General features: G+C 45.3%; 1 protein-coding gene across 1 annotated transcript in view; it reads left to right on the top strand.

Moving 5' to 3' along the window:
- The first annotated feature begins 5,627 nt into the window (after positions 1-5,627).
- LOC141207005 (uncharacterized) overlaps positions 5,628-21,496 on the top strand; it is a 70,503-nt gene continuing 54,634 nt past the window's right edge. The window contains exon 1 of the mRNA XM_073664363.1: positions 5,628-5,700. The gene's annotated coding sequence lies outside the window, so the exon portion shown is untranslated. The remainder of the gene's footprint in view (positions 5,701-21,496) is intronic.

Raw genomic sequence — 21,496 nt, 5'->3', positions numbered from 1 at the left:
GCGTGCCCACGATGCGTTTTTCATGCATTTCCGCTGCGGAATTTCCGCAGCGGAAACGCATCAAAAACGCATGGTAATCCGCACCCCATGGTCCCCAATGGCATTCCGCAATGTCAATGCACATGCTGCAGATTTTTCCGCAGCGATTCTGCAGCGCAAATAAATCCGCAGCATGTTCATTAATTTTGCGGAAGCGCAGCGGAAGCACCGCCATTGACTTGCATTGAGACGCATATAATGCGCGTCTGTACATTTGTACAAGCGGATTATATGCGTCTCTATGTGCGGATGGTACCCAGTTCTGGAGGAGAGAAGACTCTCATCCAGACCTGGGTACCATTGTACCTGTAAAAAAAAGAATAAAATAATAAATAAAGTTTATATTCACTTGTCCGCCGGCCCCTGCAGCGCTTCTCCTTCCAGGACCTGAGATGACGTCGCGGTCATGTGACCGCAGGCTGTCTCGCGAGATGCCGGCAACCCGGAAGAAGCCAGGACGAGCGCGACAGCACACGCGGCGTGGGATCGGGGGTAAGTATAGCTTTATTTTTTTATTTTTACGGTCACACTGTATAAATCCATGCCTTTTGCATGGATTTATACAGTGTGACCTAGTTGTCAAGCACTTTCCAAGTGATGCTATCGCCTGGAAAGTGCTTGTCAGTCCGCATGCGGAAACACATGTGTTAACGCATGTGGGTACGCAAGTGAATCCGCATGTATTCTGCAGGAAAAACGCATGCACAATCTGCATGCGTTTTTTCTGCCAGGGAGATGCAGAAATGCTGCAGAAATTTTCTGCATCGTGGGCACATAGCCTGAAAGATGTGTTTACTGTGGTGTCGTATTGCAAACAAACGCTTACTAAGCTGTCAAAGCAGGTTACTGGTGTGCAAGCAGAAATTACTAATATTAAGGCTATGTGCCCACGTTGCATTTATGAAGCAGAAAATTTCTGCTGCATAAATGCAAGTCCTCTCCCGGAAAAACACATGCGGAATTCCGCACGCGTTTATCGCGCATTTTTCGCGCGTTTATCACGCGTTTTCCACATGCGGAATTGCCTTGCGTTTTTTATGCATTGGACAAAGGCAATTCCGCTTGCGGAAACGCAAAATTAAATGACATGCTGCGGATTTTTGAACGCGGCATAAATGCTGCGGAAAAATCCGCAGCATGTGCATAGAACTTGCGGAATCCCATTGGGGACCATGGGGTGCGGATATACATGCGTTTTTCAAGCGTTTACGCTGCGGAAATTCCGCAGCATATACGCTTGAAAAATGCTTCGTGGGCACACAGCCTTAAGCTGTCATGCAGAAAGCCGATGTCCACACAGGAGAGGTGGAGGAAAGAGTGAGCACGGCTGAGGACACTATAATATGTGTACAAGCTGCTCAAAAAAAGCAGGACAAGCTGTTAACTGATGTTATTGCTAAAAATGACGACTTGGAAAACAGGTCGAGACATAATAATGTCAGGATAGTGGGGGTCCCGGAAAAAGCAGAAGGATCAAACCGTACAGAATTTTTTGAGAATTTGCTGTTGGAAAAATTTTGAGCTGATAAACTGTCGAAGGTCTTTGTTGTAGAGCGAGCTCATAGAGTCCCACTGAGACCCCAGCCTCCAGGAACAGCCCCCCCGAGCCATGCTTGCTTCTGTAATAAGACAGTCAGACGTGGTAAAGGGATTTTGGTATAGAATAGTTGAGGAGAAGATAGCGCTGTACGCAGATGATATTTTATTATTCTTACAGGACCCTCAGGCATCATTACATGGTGCAATAGCTATCATCACTAGATTTGGTCTGTTATCTGGGTTACAAATTAATTGGGATAAATCTCATATTATGGAAATAGATACTTTGGATGGCTTAGATGTTGAACACGTAGAACGTACACAACTTAGATTAGTACGAGAGTTTACATATCTTGGAATTACAATAACACTACCAGTAAAGGAGTACTTTCAGTTGAATGCATACCCAATAATTGGGAAATTAAAAGATAAAGCATCTACGTGGAGCAAAATGCGCCTCTCGGTGGTGAGACGCACCATCTTCTTAAAATGGTGATGATGCCAAAATTGCTATATGTTTTACATAACTCCCCTGTGTGGATTCCTTGGTCGGTGTTCCAGCGTATTAATTCAATATTTAGGGATCTGCTTTGGAGTGGAGGAAAACCCAGGATTAAGCTGGAGACTCTCCAGAGGCCGAAAGAAGAGGGGGGTCTCGCCTTACCAACCCCGTGGATATACTTTTTGGCAGCACAGTCCCAACATATTAGAGGGTGGGCGCTGAGGGCAGTGAAAGGGACTATTCAGGCGGTTTTGGACGCTCATCTTAAAAAAAGTCCATTGGTGGTGGGCCTAGAGTCGGGATTTTTTGGGAAGAAAGGCAGGTCATACCCGACCTGTGGCCTAGTCCATAAACTATGGACGAGGGTGAAGAGGATTAGTCATATGTAGGAATCTCCTCTTTACACCGCTCATCACCCCTCACATATGTCTCTGTAGTATTAACCCCTTTGCAACCCATGCTGTATTAGTATGCACAAATTGCATCCCCCCGTTCAGTGAGGGCTGCTGCACTGAGCCCGCACTGAACCGAGCACATGTCAGCTGATTCTTACAGCTGACATGTGCCCACAACAGCCGCGGGTGGAATCGCGATCCACCCGCGGCTGTTAACATGTTAACTGCCGCTGTCAATCTCCGACAGCGGCATTTAACGCGCGCTTCCGGGAAGCGCGTCCTAAGCCCCGCCCATCGGCGACCCCGTCACGTGACTGCGGGTCACCGATGGGTGCGCATGACAACCCAGGGTCTGCAGCAGACGCCTGTGGTTGTCATGAGCTGGTCGCTATGAGCGCCACCTAGTGGCCGGCGCTCATAGCACAGGACCAATTCTGCTATATGCAGGGGATCTCCTGATCCCTGTATGTAGCAGAGGCGATCGGATAGTTGCTGCTTCTAGTCTCCTATGGAGACTATTGAAGCAAGCAAAAAGTGAAAAAAAAAAGTTTTTAAAAATATAAAAAAAATTAAAAAAATATAAAAGTTTAAATCACCCCCCTTTCGCCCCATTCAAAATAAAATATTAAAAAAAAAACCCTACATAGACATATTTGGTATCGCCGCGTTCAGAATCGCCCGATCTATCAATCTAAAAAAAGAATTAATTCGATCGGTAAATGGCGTAACGAGAAAAAAATTCTAAATGCCAGAATTAAGTTTTTTGGTCGCCGCAAAATTGCAATAAAATGCAATAACGGGCGATCAAAACATCGGATCTACCCCAAAATGTTATCAATAAAAACGTCAGCCCGGCGCACAAAAAATAAGCCCTCACCCAGCCCCAGATCCCGAAAAATGGAGACGCTACAGGTCTTAGAAAACGGCGCTATTTTTTTTTATTTATTTATTTATTTTTTACCAAATTTTGGATTTTTTTTTCACCACTTAAATATAAAATAACCTATACATGTTTGGTGTCTACGAACTCGTAATGACCTGGAGAATAAGAACGACAGGTCAGTTTTAGCATTCAGTGAACGTGGTAAAAAATAAAAATAAAAAACAACTGTGGTATTGCACTTATTTTGCAATTTTACCGCACTTGGATTTTTTTTCCCTTTTGTCCGTACACGATATGGTAAAACTAGTAATGGCGTTGAAAAGTACAACTCGTCCCGCAAAAAATAAGCCCTCACATGGCCATATTGACCAAAAAATAAAAAAGCTATGGCTCTGGGAACAAGGGGAGCAAAAAAGGAAAAAACGGAAAATGCTCTGGTTCTTAAGGGGTTAATATGGGTCAGATCTTCACCCTGAAACAAATATTGTAAAAGTCACAGACAGATGGAGAAGTCACATCTATGATCAGCTCTAATCCTGCCATCTCCACCGTTCTCATTACACAAGTATAAAACATAATAATGGTGGATAAAACAAGACTGAATCCAAAAATACAAAACCTTTACAGCCGTGTACACATCATAGGAGAGATCTCATGACTCCTTCTCTCCATCTACCTGATGATCCTGAGGAACATTGGGATCTTCTTGTTTACAGTCCTGTGGAAGAAGAGGACAGGGACATCTCTCTGGTGTCCTCTTACTGGATAGATCTGGAGGAAACACATACAGGGACTGAATTCATTCTTTACATACAGATAATTATAGGCCGTGTGTATTTAGTCCTGTCTATTACCTGGTGATGTGAGGGGCTGGGGAACCTCCATCATGACATCCTTGTACAGATCTTTGTGTCCTTCTAAATACTCCCACTCCTCCATGGAGAAATAGACAGCGACATCCTGACATCTTATAGGGACCTGACACATATAATGATACAGTCATCCCCCAGATCCCTTCATAGCGTTACTGTATAATGTCCCAGCATTCCCAGCAGTGTCACCTCTCCAGTCAGCAGCTCAATCATCTTGTAGGCGAGTTCTAGGATCTTCTGGTCATTGATGTCCTCATGTATCAGGGGGTGAGGTGGAGGCCCCGTGATTAATCTCTGGTTATGGAGAGACACATTAATAAATCTCACTACAGACATTTCCAGAGTCCTCACCTCTTCAGTTCTGTCCATCCGTTATTCCCATAGATAAGAATGATGTAATGTGATGCCATCAGAATCTCTCACCTCTCCAGTAAGCCGGAAGAGGATCTCTAGGGTGAGGTGTAATATCCTCTCCACCATCTTGTCCATCATTTTCCTGGATAAATCAGGAAAATGTTCTTATGTAGACGACTTTCACTGAGAGGATCCGGTATTTTAGAGATCTGAATGAGAAAAAGATAAGCTGATGGATAAGACCATTTTTCTGTAAACGATGATGCGGAATCCAAAATGTACCACGAGTACCCTTCATCCCTTAATCTGGTGTTCAGGTCTATTGCCTGTATATTAAAATCTGTGACATTCGAGCAGTACCTTCTCAACCGTAATATTTGGCCCTTGGGTTTTCCTCTTTTTATGGGGATAGGGGTGGTGGTTATCCCACTTCAATAGTTTATTAGTGCTTGAAGGTTTATGGTAGATGAGTGTCCCTATGGTCCCATTACAATCCTTCTTGATCAGTACATACAGGAAAGGCAACTGGTAATAATTGGTGTTGGTCTGCTCCTTTAAACAAAATGTACAAAAGAAAAAAAGAAAGGAAAAGGAGAAAAAGAAAAAGGGAAGGGAAAAGGAGAAAGGGGAAAAAAAAAAAAAAAAAGATATAGAAACCATATGTGTCAGGACCTTTATATATATATATATATATGTATGTTTTTGTTTTTTTTTGTTACCTTAGTAACCGCAGAAATGAATATGCTAAGGGAAATAACTTTGCCTATGTGGCATAATCTGATTGGAGTAAGCAAAGGTGCTGCTATATATGCCTTCTATTGATTTGGACCAATGGTGCAGGCTTCATAACTGATGTGCATAAAGAAAAGGACCTTGCCTATGTGGCCTAATCAGATTGGAGTAAGCAAAGGTCCTGTTATGCATCTCCTCTATTGATTTGGACAAATTGTGCAGACGTAGTAAATGATACGTATCAAGAAAAGGACCTTGCTTATGTGGCGTGTTTCGATTGGAGCATGTGACGGCCATGACATGAATCCCTCCTATTTTGAGTCAGCTGATCACGCAAGTGCAGCAATCGTTTAACACTTCCTTCCACTTGTGGATTGGATGTAGGTAAGTTAATGCAGATTGGTTCCTGAAACTGAGGCATTCAGGCTATTATGAGAATGCTGATATATCGCTTTAATCTCCACCAATGTGGTTCCTTCTGGCCTGAATGACAGCTTTATCCTCCAATCATTTAAATGGTAGGTAACATTATAATGATATGATCTTCATGATTGGAAATAGGAGAGTCTATTCTATTGGCACATGGCTACAACAATACACATTGGCTTAGAGCCCAAACAGAGGTGATAAAAGCTACCTGGCGGCCATTTTGGGTGTCATTTAGCCTCTATCCCCTGAAGACGCCGGTTAGGCGAAACATGTCGGGGAGGCTATAATTTTAGATTACAATAGGACAGGTAGGGAATAGTGCAATAAGTGGTCCGCGGCCACAGGCATATGATAATGGAAATAGATAGGATGGCTATTGGATACACAGTTATGCCAATTGAATAATCCTGATAGTCCTCACTACCTGCGCCTATATTGGAATTTTAATATAAATTACTACTATAATATGGATTTAATTATTAAAAGTTAAGTTTTATAGAGCTTTAGTTGGGGGTTCTATTTGCCAACAGGCAATATGTTAATGAGAATCATTTTGGAAACTAGACCCCTTAGGGAACCTATCTAGATGTATGGTGATCAACTTGAACACCCAGGTGCTTCACAGAAGTTTATAACATTGAACCGTAAAAATAAAATGTTCACATTTTTTCAGCAAAAATGTTTTTCAGCTCCCAATTTTGCATTTTCATAAGTGTAACAGGAGAAATTGCACTATGCAATTTGTTGTGCAATTTCTCCTGAGTAAGCAGATACCCCATATATGCGGGAAAACCACTGTTTGGGCATGCGGCAGGATTCAGAAGGAGAGGAGCGCTATTTGACTTTTTGAATGTAAAATTTGCTTGAATAATTAGCGGACGCCATGTTGTGTTTGGAGAGCCCCTGATGTGCCTAAACAGTGGAAACCCCCCACAAGTGACACCATTTTGGAAACTAGACCCCTCAGGGAACTTATCTAGATGTGTGGTGAGCACCCTGAACCCCCAAGTGTTTTACAGAAGTTTATAACATGGAGCTGTGAAAATAAAAAAATCAAACTTTTACCACAAAAATTATGTTTTAGCCCCAATTTTTTATTTTCACAAGGGTAAGAGGGAAAATGGACCCCAAAAACTGTTGTGCAATTTTTCCTGAGTACGCCAATACCCCATATGTGGAGAAAATACAGTGTTTGGGCACAAGGCAGAGTTCAGAAGAGAAGGAGCACTGTGTGACTTTTTGAACGCAAAATTGGCTGGAATCGAGAGCGGATGCCATGTCGCGTTTGGAGAGCCCCTGATGTGCCTACGTAGTGGAAACCCCCCACAAGTGACCCCATTTTGGAAACTACACACCTCAAAGATTTTATCAAGGGGTATAGTGAACATTTTGAACCCAGAGGAACGACACAGAATTTGATAACATTAGGTCATCATATTCAATAAGTTGTCATTAGTCTTGAGTGCAAGTGCTCGCTATTTGAGTTTGCATCGGGTGCTCAGATATGCACCATGTATCGCGGGTGCTCGAGTGACATGCTCGTGTCCCCGACCCGCATGCTTCACGGTTATTAGACACCCAAAAAAAAACCATGCGGGGATCGCTGGTGCATGGCAGGCAATCACCGCAAGGTTTTTTTGGCTGTATAACAGCTGCAAAACATTTGGGGCGGAGACTCGAGCATGTCACTCGAGCAACCGCTATACTCAGTGCATACCCGAGCACCCGATGCAAACTCAAGTAGCGAGCACTTGCGTTCAACATTAGTCACCATATCGTCATTTTTTTTTCTCTACTTCTGAAAAAATCCCAACCCCAACCCTAACGATAGCCCAACCCTAACTCTAGCCTAACCCTAGCCCAACCCCAACCCTAACCCTAGCACAACCCTAACCATAAAGTTTATTTTTTACGCCGTTCCTCGTGCGGTATAAGTGATTAGACGACTTTATTCTTCAGGTCGGTGCAATTACAGTGATGCCAGATTCATATCGGGTTTTTATGACTGACAGCTGTCACACACTAAAAGACACATTTTTTTGCAGACTAGTTTTTACATCGCCATATTTTGAGAGCTATAATTTTTCCATATTTTGGCCGACAGTCATGTGATGGCTTGTTTTTTGCGGGACAAGTTGACATTTTTATTGGTACCATTTTCGGACACGTGACATTTTTTGATTGCTTTCTATTCTGATTTTTAGAAGGCAGAATGAACAAAAACCAACAATTCAGGAATTGGTTTTTAGAGTTTTTTTTAATGCCGTTCTGCATGTGGTAAAATTGATAAGGTAGCTTTATTCTTTGGGTCAGTACGTTTACAGCAGTACTACATTTATATATTTTTTTATATTTTGGCGCTTTTACACAAGAAAAACTATTTTATTAAAAAAAAAATAGTTTTTGCATCGCTTTATTCTGAGAGCTATAACTTTTTTATTTTTCGGCCGTTGGAGTTGCATGGTGGCTTGTTTTTTGAGGGATAAGATGACGTTTTCAGCGGCACCATTGTTATTTACATTCGTCTTTTTGATCGCGTTTTATTCCATTTTTTGTTTGGCGGTATGATGATAAAGCATCGTTTTTTTTTTTATCGTGTTCACTAAAGGGGTTAACTAGCAGGACAGTTTTATAGGTCAGGTCATTCCGGACGCGGCGATACCAAATATGTGTACTTTTATTGGTTTATTTTTTTTTTTCCATAAGATTATTTATTTATGGGTACAATATATTTTTATTTTTTTTTTTTCATTTTTTTTTCTGCCATTTTTATTACTTTTACACATTGTCCCACTATGGGACTTTCACTTTTTGCAGCCTGATCGGCTGCATGACATAGAGAGCAGCAGCTCCCCATGCCATGCAGCCTGTCAGCGCTGCACAGGGAAAAGTTACTTTGCTCGTGCACTGTGCATGACCAAAGCAACTTCCTGCCTCCTGGTGTCCCGGATGTTGTCATGATGACGTCAGGTCACCATGGCAACATCCGGGACCGGACTCAGATGCCGCTGGACGCCGGCAGAGAAGGTAAGTATCGCGCTTACCTCCTCTTGCCACCGGAATGCTGCGATTGATTTCGATCGCATTTCAGTGGTTAATGTGCCGGGAGCGGTGCGGGACTGCTCCCTGCACATAGCACTGGGTGACAGCTGTAACAATCAGCTGACACTCGGCGGCGATCTCGCCCGCACCGCTTGTGTGCGGGCGAAATCGCCAGGGTGTATTAATACGTATCAGGCCCATAAGGCCCAGGGTACAGATACGTACTAATACGCCCTGGGTCATAAAGGGGTTAAACACGCCAGCATACATCCATTACTTAAAAAAACATCCCTCGACCAGAACTGTGCTGCTAACTACAGACCTGTTTCCAATCTTCCCTTTATCTCTAAACTCCTGGAATGACTGGTCCACTCCTGTCTAATACACAATCTCTCAGATAACTCCCTTCTTGACCCTTTACAATCTGGTTTCCGCTCTTTACATTCTACTGAAACTGCACTCACTAAAATGTCTAATGATCTAACAGCCAAATCTAATGGTCACTAGTCACTGGTGATTCTCCTGAATGTCTCTGCAGCATTCAACACTGTGGATCTACCTCTCTGCCTGCTCCTTCACTGTCTTTTGCTGGCTCCTCTTCCTCTCCCCTTCCCCTTATTGTCAGGGTTCCTCAATGATCAGTACTAGGCCCCCTTCTTTTCTACTTATACACCGCTCCTATTGGACAAACAATCGGTAGATTCGGTTTTTAGTACCATCTCTATGCTGATGACACCCAATTATACACCTCTTCTCCGGACATCACCCCTGCATTATTACAAAATACCAGTGATTGTCTTTCAGCTGTCTCTAACACTATTTCCTCCCTCTATCTAAAATTGAATCTGTCAAAAACTGAACTACTCATATTTCCTCCCTCCACTAACCTATCTATGCCTGATATTGCCATTTCTGTTTGTGGCTCCATCATTACTCCCCAGCAAAATGCCCGCTGTCTTGGGGTCATACTTGATTCAGATCTTTCCTTCACTCCTCACATCAAATCACTCGCTCGCTCGTGTCATCTACACCTCCAAAACATCTCTAGAATCAGAAATTTTCTTACTTTTGACTCTGTAAAAACTCTTACTCATTCTCGTCTGGACTATTGCAACTCTTTACTTATCGGTCTCCCTCTTTCTAAACTTTCCCCTCTCCAATCCGTCCTGAACGCAGCAGTCAGGGTCATATTCCTCACCAACCGATACAACAATGCCTCTTCCCTGTGCCAGTCATTGCACTGATTGCCCATCCAATACAGAGTTCAATATAAACTTATCGCTCTTACCCACAAAGCTATCCACGATTCAGCACCACTCTACATCTCCTCCCTCGTCTAAGTCTACCACTCTACCCGTGCACTCCGTTCTGCTAATGACTTAAAACTAAAATCCTCCTCCGAACCTCTCACTCCCGTCTCCAAGATTTCTCGCATGCTGCACCAATTCTTTGGAATGCACTACCCAGGACAATTTGATTAATTCCCAATACTCACAGTTTTAAGCGTGCTGTAAAAACCCATTTCTTTAGATTGGCCTATCACCTCAACACACTTATCTAACTGTCCCAGTTTGGCCCATATTTAAATTTTCTTCAAAATCATGCTCATACCATCCATGCACTGAATAGCCTCTGCCTGTACTGTACACATACTGGCTGGCGACCAGTTCATGTAGTGTTATGTACTTACCCTATTTAGTATATTAAGGCTGTATTATACAATATATGTACATTTTACCTTTTGTGTCTCCCCTATTTCCTTATAGACTGTAAGCTTGCGAGCAGGGCCCTCACTCCTTCTAATATCTGAGTTAGGCTTATTCTGTAAAGTCTGTATAAGTCCCCCCCTAAATTGTAAAGTGCTGCAGAATATGTTGTCGCTTTAAAAATAAAAATTATTATTATAATAAATTCAGATGTAAATCTAAGGCCCACTCTATTGATGTTGAGTTCCCCGACAAATTAAAAAGATTGTTCACTCGTCCCTGACCAGGTGATAAAAATGTAGTCAATATATTTGTACCATACCCCAATATATGGATGCCATCACTTATGATCATCCCTGAATATTGTGGATTCCTCCCACTAGTCCAGGGATAAGTTAGCATATGAGGGGGCACAGAGGCTCCCCATCGCAGTACCCCTGAGCTGGTGGAAGTACTTCCTGTCAAAAAGAAAGAAGTTATGAGTAAGAATGAATTTTAGAAGATCCTCCATGAAGTCATTATGTCTGCTACACTCTATTGACCTCGATTTCAAGAAATGTCTTACTCCTCTGATATCATCCTCATGCGGTATATTACTGTACAAAGCCTCGATATCTAGTAAGGCCTGCTCCCCTACATGCATGTATACATGCTCGAGGGTATACATGGAGGGGAGCAGGCAGAGGGAAAACCATTTTCCAGAGGGATTATTCCAACAGCAGGACCTCAGGCGATACTGGGGGAACATTACACAGTGTGGGGCATCATACATACTGCATAAGGGGCATAATGGGGGCATTACACTGTGTGGGGGCATCATATATACTGCATAAGGGGGGCATTACACTGTGTGGGGGGGATCATACATACTTTATAAGGGAAACCTTGTGTGAACATGCATTTACATTTTGCATGCACATCAATTTATGTTCCAGTTCACACCTTCAGGTTTTTTCTTTGCAGTTAGTATGCTTGAGTGCATATAAAAGGGTGTGGCCACCCTTTGTCTGGGCTGGGACGCTGATCCTGCCTCGGTTTTATGCTTGCACCAGGGATCCAGTCTCTCTGTCCTTGTCCATATGTATGTCACTTGACAAATGGTAAGGTTTTTAATATTAGAGTTAGGACTGTCCCACAAGGGATGCCGTGACGTGGCGGGACAGCTTTTACATTATTTTGATCAAAATTATGTTAACTAAATACCCTTTATTATTTATTATTATTTTTGCACTGTGCGATTTATATTTACTTTTAATCATTTGGGTATTTTTCTTGTCTTTGGTTTCTCTTTGTCTAATGGCCTTGTGTGAACATGCATTTACATTTTGCATGCACATCAATTTATGTTCCAGTTCACACCTTCAGGTTTATACTTTATAAGGGGCATAATGGGGGCATTACACTGTGTGGGGGGCATCATACATACTGCATAAGGGGAATAATGGGGGCATTACACTGTGTGGGGGCATCATACATCCTGTATAAGGGGCATAATGGGGGCATTACACTGTGTGGGGGCATCATACATCCTGTATAAGGGGCATAATGGGGGCATCATACATCCTGTATAAGGGGCATTACACTGTGTGGGGGCATCATACATCCTGTATAAGGGGCATAATGGGGGCATTACACTGTGTGGGGGCATCATACATCCTGCATAAGGGGCATAATGGGGGCATTACACTGTGTGGGGGCATCATACATCCTGTATAAGGGGCATAATGGGGGCATTACACTGTGTGGGGGCATCATACATCCTGCATAAGGGGCATAATGGGGGCATTACACTGTGTGGGGGCATCATACATCCTGCATAAGGGGCATAATGGGAGCATTACACTGTGTGGGGGCATCATAAATCCTGCATAAGGGGCATTACACTGTGGGGGGCATCATACATACTGTGTAAGGGGCATAATGGGGGCATTACACTGTGTGGGGGCATCATACATCCTGCATAAGGGGCATAATGGGGGCATTACACTGTGTGGGGGCATCATACATCCTGCATAAGGGGCATAATGGGGGCATTACACTGTGGGGCCAGTAAAGGGGTCCTGTACTATGAGAACAATACGTTTCCTCCCTTCCTGTCTACATAGTTGGGTCGTATGTATCTATTACAGGAAACAGAACAAAAACCTTATGATTCTTATAAAGGGGCAACACAAGACCCCAAAAGAGTCTCCGTGCTGAAGGGGTTACTGCCCCCTGCGCCCAGTAATGGGGTCTCCACATACTTCCACCTGCAGAGCTGCCACCACATATATGGCTGCTCTGTGCGCACAGGAGCTGTGATGAGGTCACAGGAGGGGAGGAGTCAGGGGTCACATGATCAGGGGCCTCAGTGGATGCAGGACTCTGCTGTGCTGGTTGTCATGGTGCTGGATGAGCTGAAGTTTATGTGTGGGGTCAGGAGGGGTTTACAGTGTGGATGTAGCAGAGCTGTGTGTGTACGAGGTGTACGGAGCAGAGCCGCGCGTGTACGAGGTGTACGGAGCGGAGCCGCGCGTGTACGAGGTGTACGGAGCGGAGCCGCGCGTGTACGAGGTGTACGGAGCGGAGCCGCGCGTGTACGAGGTGTACGGAGCGGAGCCGCATGTGGACGGGGCGGAGCCGCGTGTGTACGAGGTGTACGGAGCGGAGCCGCGCGTGTACGAGGTGTACGGAGCGGAGCCGCGCGTGTACGAGGTGTACGGAGCGGAGCCGCGCATGTACGAGGTGTACGGAGCGGAGCCGCGCGTGTACGAGGTGTACGGAGCGGAGCTGCGCGTGTACGAGGTGTACGGAGCGGAGCCGCGCGTGTACGAGGTGTACGGAGCGGAGCCGCATTTGGACGGGGCGGAGCCGCGTGTGGACGAGGTGTACGGGGCGGAGCCGCGTGTGGACGAGGTGTACGGGGCGGAGCCGCGTGTGGACGAGGTGTACGGGGCGGAGCCGCGTGTGGACGAGGTGTACGGGGGCGGAGCCGCGTGTGTACGAGGTGTACGGGGGCAGAGCCGCGTGTGTACGAGGCGTACGGGGGAGGAGCCGCGCGTGTACGAGGCGTACGGGGCGGAGCCGCGCGTGTACGAAGCGTACGGGGCGGAGCCGCGCGTGTGTACGAGGCGTACGGAGCGGAGCCGCGTGTGTGTACGAGGCGTACGGAGCGGAGCCGCGTGTGTGTACGAGGCGTACGGAGCCGCGTGTGTACGGGGAGGAGCCGCGTGTGTACGGGGCGGAGCCGCGTGTGTACGAGGCGTACCGAGCGGAGCCGCACGTGTACGAGGTGTACGGAGTGGAGCCGTGTGTGTGTACGATCACTAGATCACTTATCTTTATAAATGTACACATACAGTACAGAATATATACATACAGTACAGAATATATACATACTGACCCTATACACATACAGTACAGAATATATACATACTGACCCTATACACATACAGTACAGAATATATACATACAGTACAGAATATATACATACTGACCCTATACACATACAGTACAGAATATATACATACTGACCCTATATACAGTACCGACCAAAAGTTTGGACACACCTTTTCATTTAAAGATTTTTCTGTATTTTCTTGACTATGAAAATTGTACATTCACACTGAAGGCATCAAAACTATGAATTAACACATGTGGAATTATATACTTAACAAAAAAGTGGGAAACAACTGAAAATATGTCTTATATTCTAGGTTCTTCAAAGTAGCCACATACAGAACAGAATATATACATACTGACCCTATACACATACAGTACAGAATATATACATACTGACCCTATATACATACAGAACAGAATATATGCATACTGACCCTATACACATACAGTACAGAATATATACATACTGACCATATATACATACAGTACAGAATATATACATACTGACCCTTTATACATACAGTACAGAATATATACAGTACAGACCAAAAGTTTGGACACACCTTCTCATTTAAAGATTTTTCTGTATTTTCATGACTATGAAAATTGTACAGTCACACTGAAGGCATCAAAACTATGAATTAACACATGTGGAATTATATACCTAACAAAAAAGTGTGAAACAACTGAAAATATGTCTTATATTTTAGGTTCTTCAAAGTAGCCACTTTTTGTTTTGATGACTGCTTTGCACACTCTTGGCATTCTCTTGCTGAGCTTCAAGAGGTAGTCACCGGAAATGGTCTTCCAACAATCTTGAAGGAGTTCCCAGAGATGCTTAGCACTTGTTGGCCCTTTTGCCTTCACTCTGCGGTCCCTGCTCACCCCAAACCATCTCGATTGGGTTCAGGTCTGGTGACTGTGGAGGCCAGGTCATCTGGCGTAGCACCCCATCACTCTCCTTCTTGGTCAAATAGCCCTTACACAGCCTGGCGGTGTGCTTGGGATCATTGTCCTGTTGAAAAATAAATGATGGTCCAACTAAACGCAAACCGGATGGAATAGCATGCCGCTGCAAGATGCTGTGGTAGCCATGCTGGTTCAGTATGCCTTCAATTTTGAATAAATCCCCAACAGTGTCACCAGCAAAGCACCAGCACACCATCACACCTCCTCCTCCATGCTTCACGGTGGGAACCAGGCATGTAGAGTCAATCTGTTCACCTTTTCTGCATTGCAGAAAGACACGGTGGTTGGAACCAAAGATCTCAAATTTGGACTCATCAGACCAAAGCACAGATTTCCACTGGTCTAATGTCCATACCTTGTGTTCTTTAGCCCAAACAAGTCTCTTCTGCTTGTTTCCTGTCCTTAGCAGTGGTTTCCTAGCAGCTATTTTACCATGAAGGCCTGCTGCACAAAGTCTCCTCTTAACAGTTGTTGAAGAGATGTGTCTGCTGCTAGAGCTGTGTGTGGCATTGACCTGGTCTCTAATCTGAGCTGCTGTTAACCTGAGATTTCTGAGGCTGGTGACTCGGATAAACTTATCCTCAGAAGCAGAGGTGACTCTTGGTCTTCCTTTCCTGGGGCGGTCCTCATGCGTGCCATTTTCTTTGTAGCGCTTGATTGTTTTTGCAACTGCACTTGGGGACACTTTCAAAGTTCTCCCAATTTTTCACACTGACTGACCTTCATTTCTTAAAGTAATGATGGCCACTCGTTTTTCTTTACTTAGCTGCTTTTTTCTTGCCATAATACAAATTCTAACAGTCTATTCAGTAGGACTATCAGCTGTGTATCCACCAGACTTCTGCACAACACAACTGATGCTCCCAACCCCATTTATAAGGCAAGAAATCCCACTTATTAAACCTGACAGGGCACACCTGTGAAGTGAAAACCATTTCCGGTGACTACATCTTGAAGCTCATCACGAGAATGCCAAGAGTATGCAAAGCAGTCATCAAAGCAAAAGGTGGCTACTCTGAAGAACCTAGAATATAAGACATATTTTCAGTTGTTTCACACTTTTTTGTTAAGTATATAATTCCACATGTGTTAATTCATAGTTTTGATGCCTTCAGTGTGAATGTACAATTTTCATAGTTATGAAAATACAGAAAAATCTTTAAATGAGAAGGTGTGTCCGAACTTTTGGTCTGTACTGTACATACAGTGCAGAATATATACATACTGACCCTATATACATACAGTACAGTATATATACATACTGACCCTATACACGTACAGTACAGAATATATACATACATACAGTACAGAATATATACATACTGACCCTATGTACATACAGTACAGATTATATACAGTACAGACCAAAAGTTTGGACACACCTTCTCATTTAAAGATTTTTCTGTATTTTCATGACTATGAAAATTGTACATTCACACTGAAGGTATCAAAACTATGAATTAACACATGTGGAATTATATACTTAACAAAAAAGTGTGAAACAACTGAAAATATGTCTTATATTTTAGGTTCTTCAAAGTAGCCACTTTTTGTTTTGATGACTGCTTTGCACACTCTTGGCATTCTCTTGCTGAGCTTCAAGAGGTAGTCACCGGAAATGGTCTTCCAACAATCTTGAAGGAGTTCCCAGAGATGCATAGCACTTGTTGGCCTTTTTGCCTTCACTCTGCGGTCCAGCTCACCCCAAACCATCTCGATTGGGTTCAGGTCTGGTGACTGTGGAGGCCAGGTCATCTGGCGTAGCACCCCATCACTCTGCTGAAAAATAAATGAAGGTCCAACTAAACGCAAACCGGATGGAATAGCATGCTGCTGCAAGATGCTGTGGTAGCCATGCAGGTTCAGTATGCCTTCAATTTTGAATAAATCCCCAACAGTTTCACCAGCAAAGCACCCCCACACCATCACACCTCCTCCTCCATGCTTCACAGTGGGAACCAGGCATGTAGAGTCCATCCGTTCACCTTTTCTGCGTCGCACAAAGACACGGTGGTTGGAACCAAAGATCTCAAATTTGGACTCATCAGACCAAAGCACAGATTTCCACTGGTCTAATGTCCATTCCTTGTGTTCTTTAGCCCAAACAAGTCTCTTCTGCTTGTTGCCTGTCCTTAGCAGTGGTTTCCTAGCAGCTATTTTACCATCAAGGCCTGCTGCACAAAGTCTCCTCTTAACAGTTGTTGTAGAGATGTGTCTGCTGCTTGAACTCTGTGTGGCATTGACCTGGTCTCTAATCTGAGCTGCTGTTAACCTGCGATTTCTGAGGCTGGTGACTCGGATACACTTATCCTTAGAAACAGAGGTGACTCTTGGTCTTCCTTTCCTGGGGCGGTCCTCATGTGAGCCAGTTTCTTTGTAGCGCTTGATGGTTTTTGCAACTGCACTTGGGACACTTTCAAAGTTTGCCCAATTTTTCGGACTGACTGACCTTCATTTCTTAAAGTAATGATGGCCACTCGTTTTTCTTTACTTAGCTGCTTTTTTCTTGCAATAATACAAATTGTAACAGTCTATTCAGTAGGACTATCAGCTGTGTATCCACCTGACTTCTGCACAACACAACTGATGGTCCCAACCCCATTTATAAGCCCAAAAAATCCCACTTATTAAACCTGACAGGGCACACCTGTGAAGTGAAAAACATTTCCGGTGACTACCCCTTGAAGCTCATCAAGAGAATGCCAAGAGTGTGCAAAGCGGTCATCAAAGCAAAAGGCGGCTACTTTGAAGAACCAAGAATATAAGACATATTTTCAGTTGTTTCACACTTTTTTGTTAAGTATATAATTCCACATGTGTTAATTCATAGTTTCGATGCCTTCAGTGTGAATGTACAATTTTCAAAGTCATGAAAATACAGAAAAATCGTTAAATGAGAAGGTGTGTCCAAACTTTTGGTCGCATGGACTTATTATTTTGAGCTTTGTTCTGTTATTCCTTTTTGTGCCAGGAAAAGGCTGTTACTTTTGTTTCCTCACTGGTGTATGGACACTAAATAAACCACCAGTTTGTTTGAACTCGCGGATTGCATCACTGTGTGAATCTGTGCCTACCTCCAACGCGGCTCAGTGAGTACAAATCCCTACAATTGGTGCTAGAAGCACGGGCACAGATCCCAAGCTGCAGTGTGACTACTGCAAGAAGACATATATGTCCTGGGTGAAGTCCACCATAAGCCAGCAAGTGTCGCCGGACAAAATGGAGTACCTGCTTAAACATTTGTTGCAAGCACAGCAGGAGCAACAAGCGCAACACCAGCAGCAGTACCAGCAGAGCATGCTGCAGCAGGAAACAAACTTCTGATGCAGCAGATCCAACAGCAGCAAAGACAAATGAAATCTTGGCAGAGCAGAACCGTGGCAGGACGACCGCCACATCCTCAGATCCAGGTGATGACTCATACGTCAGGAAGACGGTAAGAAGAGCATTACAAAAGAAGACCCTGGGTGATGACGTTGAGGCGTTCCTGACTGTCTTTGAGAGGGTGGCAGAGCGGGAAAAATTGTCTCCGGAGCAGTAGGCGGAGGTGCTGGCGCCATATTTGACAGGCGAGCCGCAGAAAGCCTATTATGACTTGGCCTTGCAGGATGCGAAAGAGTACGCTATGTTGAAAACTGAGATTTTGGCACACTTAGGAGTGACTCTGACTGTCAGGGCGCAACGGGTGCACCACTGGGCCTATTGCAGTGACAAACCTCCCCAGTCCCAGATGTTCGACCTCCTACACCTGGTCCAAAAGTGGTTGCAACCAGAATCTTCTTCCCCAGCACAGATGGTGGAGAAGGTCATTATAGACAGGTTTATACATTCTCTTCCGAAGTTGGTGAAATCCTTGGTTGCCCAGGGAGATCCCCATAATGCCGATGACTTGGTGGGGTTGGTGGAAAGATACCAGGCGGTTGAGAGTCCGTTGGGAAAACAATGGGTCGTAGCCTCTCAATACTGGGGTTCTCAAAAGGCAGCGGACAACCAAAAGGATGGAGCTAGCGCCACACCTGGGGGGCGTCATAGAGTTCAGGAGGGGTCTGAGTTGGTGCCCAAGGTTCCACCCCATAATATAGTGTGTTGAAGATGTCATACCCCTGGCCATACTGCCGCCCGGTGTTCCGTAAACTCTGAGCCAATGGACTGCAACATGGGCCGACGTTGCTCTTATTTTGCCTACCCCGCCTGCAGCGCAGTTTCTCAACATGGCGAGGGTCCTCAGGCATGCTCAGTGTCAGTAAACGGGGCACGAGTCTCTGGACTATTGGACTCAGGAAGTTTGGAGACCCTGATAAGGGCCACACTCCCTCATGGACTGATTCCTGGGAAGGTGGTGCGTGTCCGGTGTATCCATGGGGACGCTAAGAACTATCCAGTGGCCCCGGTGGATGTAAACACGGACTGTGGCACCACATCTCATGAAGTGGCGGTCGTTAAGGACCTATTGCATCCCATAATAATTGGATGTGACTTTGCATTATTCTGGGAGATGTGGGGGAAAGCGGGGACACACGTGGCTCCGCTCCGTACACCTCATACACACACGGCTCAGCTCCGTACACCTCGTACACACGCGGCTCTGCTCCGTACACCTCGTACACACGCGGCTCTGCTCCGTACACCTCGTACACACGCGGCTCTGCTCCGTACACCTCGTACACACGCGGCTCTGCTCCGTACACCTCGTACACACGCGGCTCTGCTCCGTACACCTCGTACACACGCGGCTCTGCTCCGTACACCTCGTACACACGCGGCTCTGCTCCGTACACCTCGTACACACGCGGCTCTGCTCCGTACACCTCGTACACACGCGGCTCTGCTCCGTACACCTCGTACACACGCGGCTCTGCTCCGTACACCTCGTACACACGCGGCTCTGCTCCGTACACCTCGTACACACGCAGTTTCGCTCCGTACACCTCGTACACACACGGCTCTGCTCTGTACACCTCGTACACGCCCGGCTCCGCTCCGTACACCTCGTACACACGCGGCTCTGCTACATCCACACTGTAAACCCCTCCTGACCCCACACATAAACTTCAGCTCATCCAGCACCATGACAACCAGCACAGCAGAGTCCTGCATCCACTGAGGCCCCTGATCATGTGACCCCTGACTCCTCCCCTCCTGTGACCTCATCACAGCACCTGTGCGCACAGAGCAGCCATATATGTGGTGGCGGCTCTGCGGGTGGAGGTATGTGGAGACCCCCATTACTGGGCGCAGGGGGCATTAACCCCTTCAGCACGGAGACTCTTTTGGGGTCTTGTGTTGCCCCTTTATAGGAATCATAAGGTTTTTGTTCTGTTTCCTGTAATACATACATACGACCCAACTATGGAAACAGGAAGGGAGGAAACGTATTGTTCTCATAGGACAGGACCCCTTTACTGCCCCCACAGTGTAATGCCCCCATTATACCCCTTATACAGGATGTATGATGCCCCCACACAGTGTAATGCCCCCATTATGCCCCTTATGCAGGATGTATGATGCCCCCACACAGTGTAATGCCCCCATTATGCTCCTTATGCAGGATGTATGATGCCCCCCACAGTGTAATGCCCCCATTATGCCCCTTATGCAGGATGTATGATGCCCCCACACAGTGTAATGCCCCCATTATGCTCCTTATGCAGGATGTGTGATGCCCCCCACAGTGTAATGCCCCCATTATGTCCCTTATGCAGGATGTATGATACCCCCACACAGTGTAATGCCCCCATTATGCCCCTTATGCAGTATGTATGATGCCCCCACACAGTGTAATACCCCCATTATGCCCCTTATACAGGATGTATGATGCCCCCACACAATGTAATGCTCCCATTATGCCCCTTATGCAGGATGTATGATGCCCCCACACAGTGTAATGCCCCCATTATGCCCCTTATGCAGTATGTATGATGCCCCCACACAGTGTAATACCCCTATTATGCCCCTTATGTAGGATGTATGATGCCCCCACACAGTGTAATGCCCCCATTATGCCCCTTATGCAGTATGTATGATGCCCCCACACAGTGTAATACCCCTATTATGCCCCTTATGTAGGATGTATAATGCCCCCACACAGCGTAATGCCCCTTATGCAGGATGTATGATCCCCCACAGTGTAATGCCCCCATTATGCCCCTTATGCAGGATGTATAATGCCCCCATTATGCCCCTTATGTGGGATGTATGATGCCCCCACACAGTGTAATGCCCCCATTATGCCCCTTATGCAGCATGTATGATGCCCCCCCACCGTGTAATGCCCCTTATGCAGGATGTATGATGCCCCCACACAGTGTAATGTTCCCCCAGTACCGCCTGAGGTCTTGCAGTTGGAATAATCCCTCTGTAAAATGGTTTTGCCTTTGCCTGCTCCCCTACATGTATACCCTCGAGCATGTATACATGCATGTAGGGGAGCAGTCCTTACTAGATATCGAGGCTTTGTACAGTAATATACCGCATGAGGATGGTATCAGAGGAGTAAGACATTTCTTGAAATCGAGATCAATAGAGTGTAGCAGACATAATGACTTCATAGAGGATCTTCTAAAATTCACTCTTACTCATAACTTCTTTCTTTTTGATAGGAAGTACTTCCACCATCTCAGGGGTACTGTGATGGGGAGCCCCTGGGCTCTCTC

This window comes from Phyllobates terribilis, unplaced genomic scaffold, assembly GCF_046119375.1.
Source record: "Phyllobates terribilis strain yellow unplaced genomic scaffold, ASM4611937v1 Scaffold_156__1_contigs__length_4398808, whole genome shotgun sequence".
Lineage (NCBI taxonomy): Eukaryota > Metazoa > Chordata > Amphibia > Anura > Dendrobatidae > Phyllobates > Phyllobates terribilis.
The sequence above is the reverse complement of the archived record's forward strand: the minus strand, read 5'-3'. Positions and strand labels throughout refer to the sequence as shown.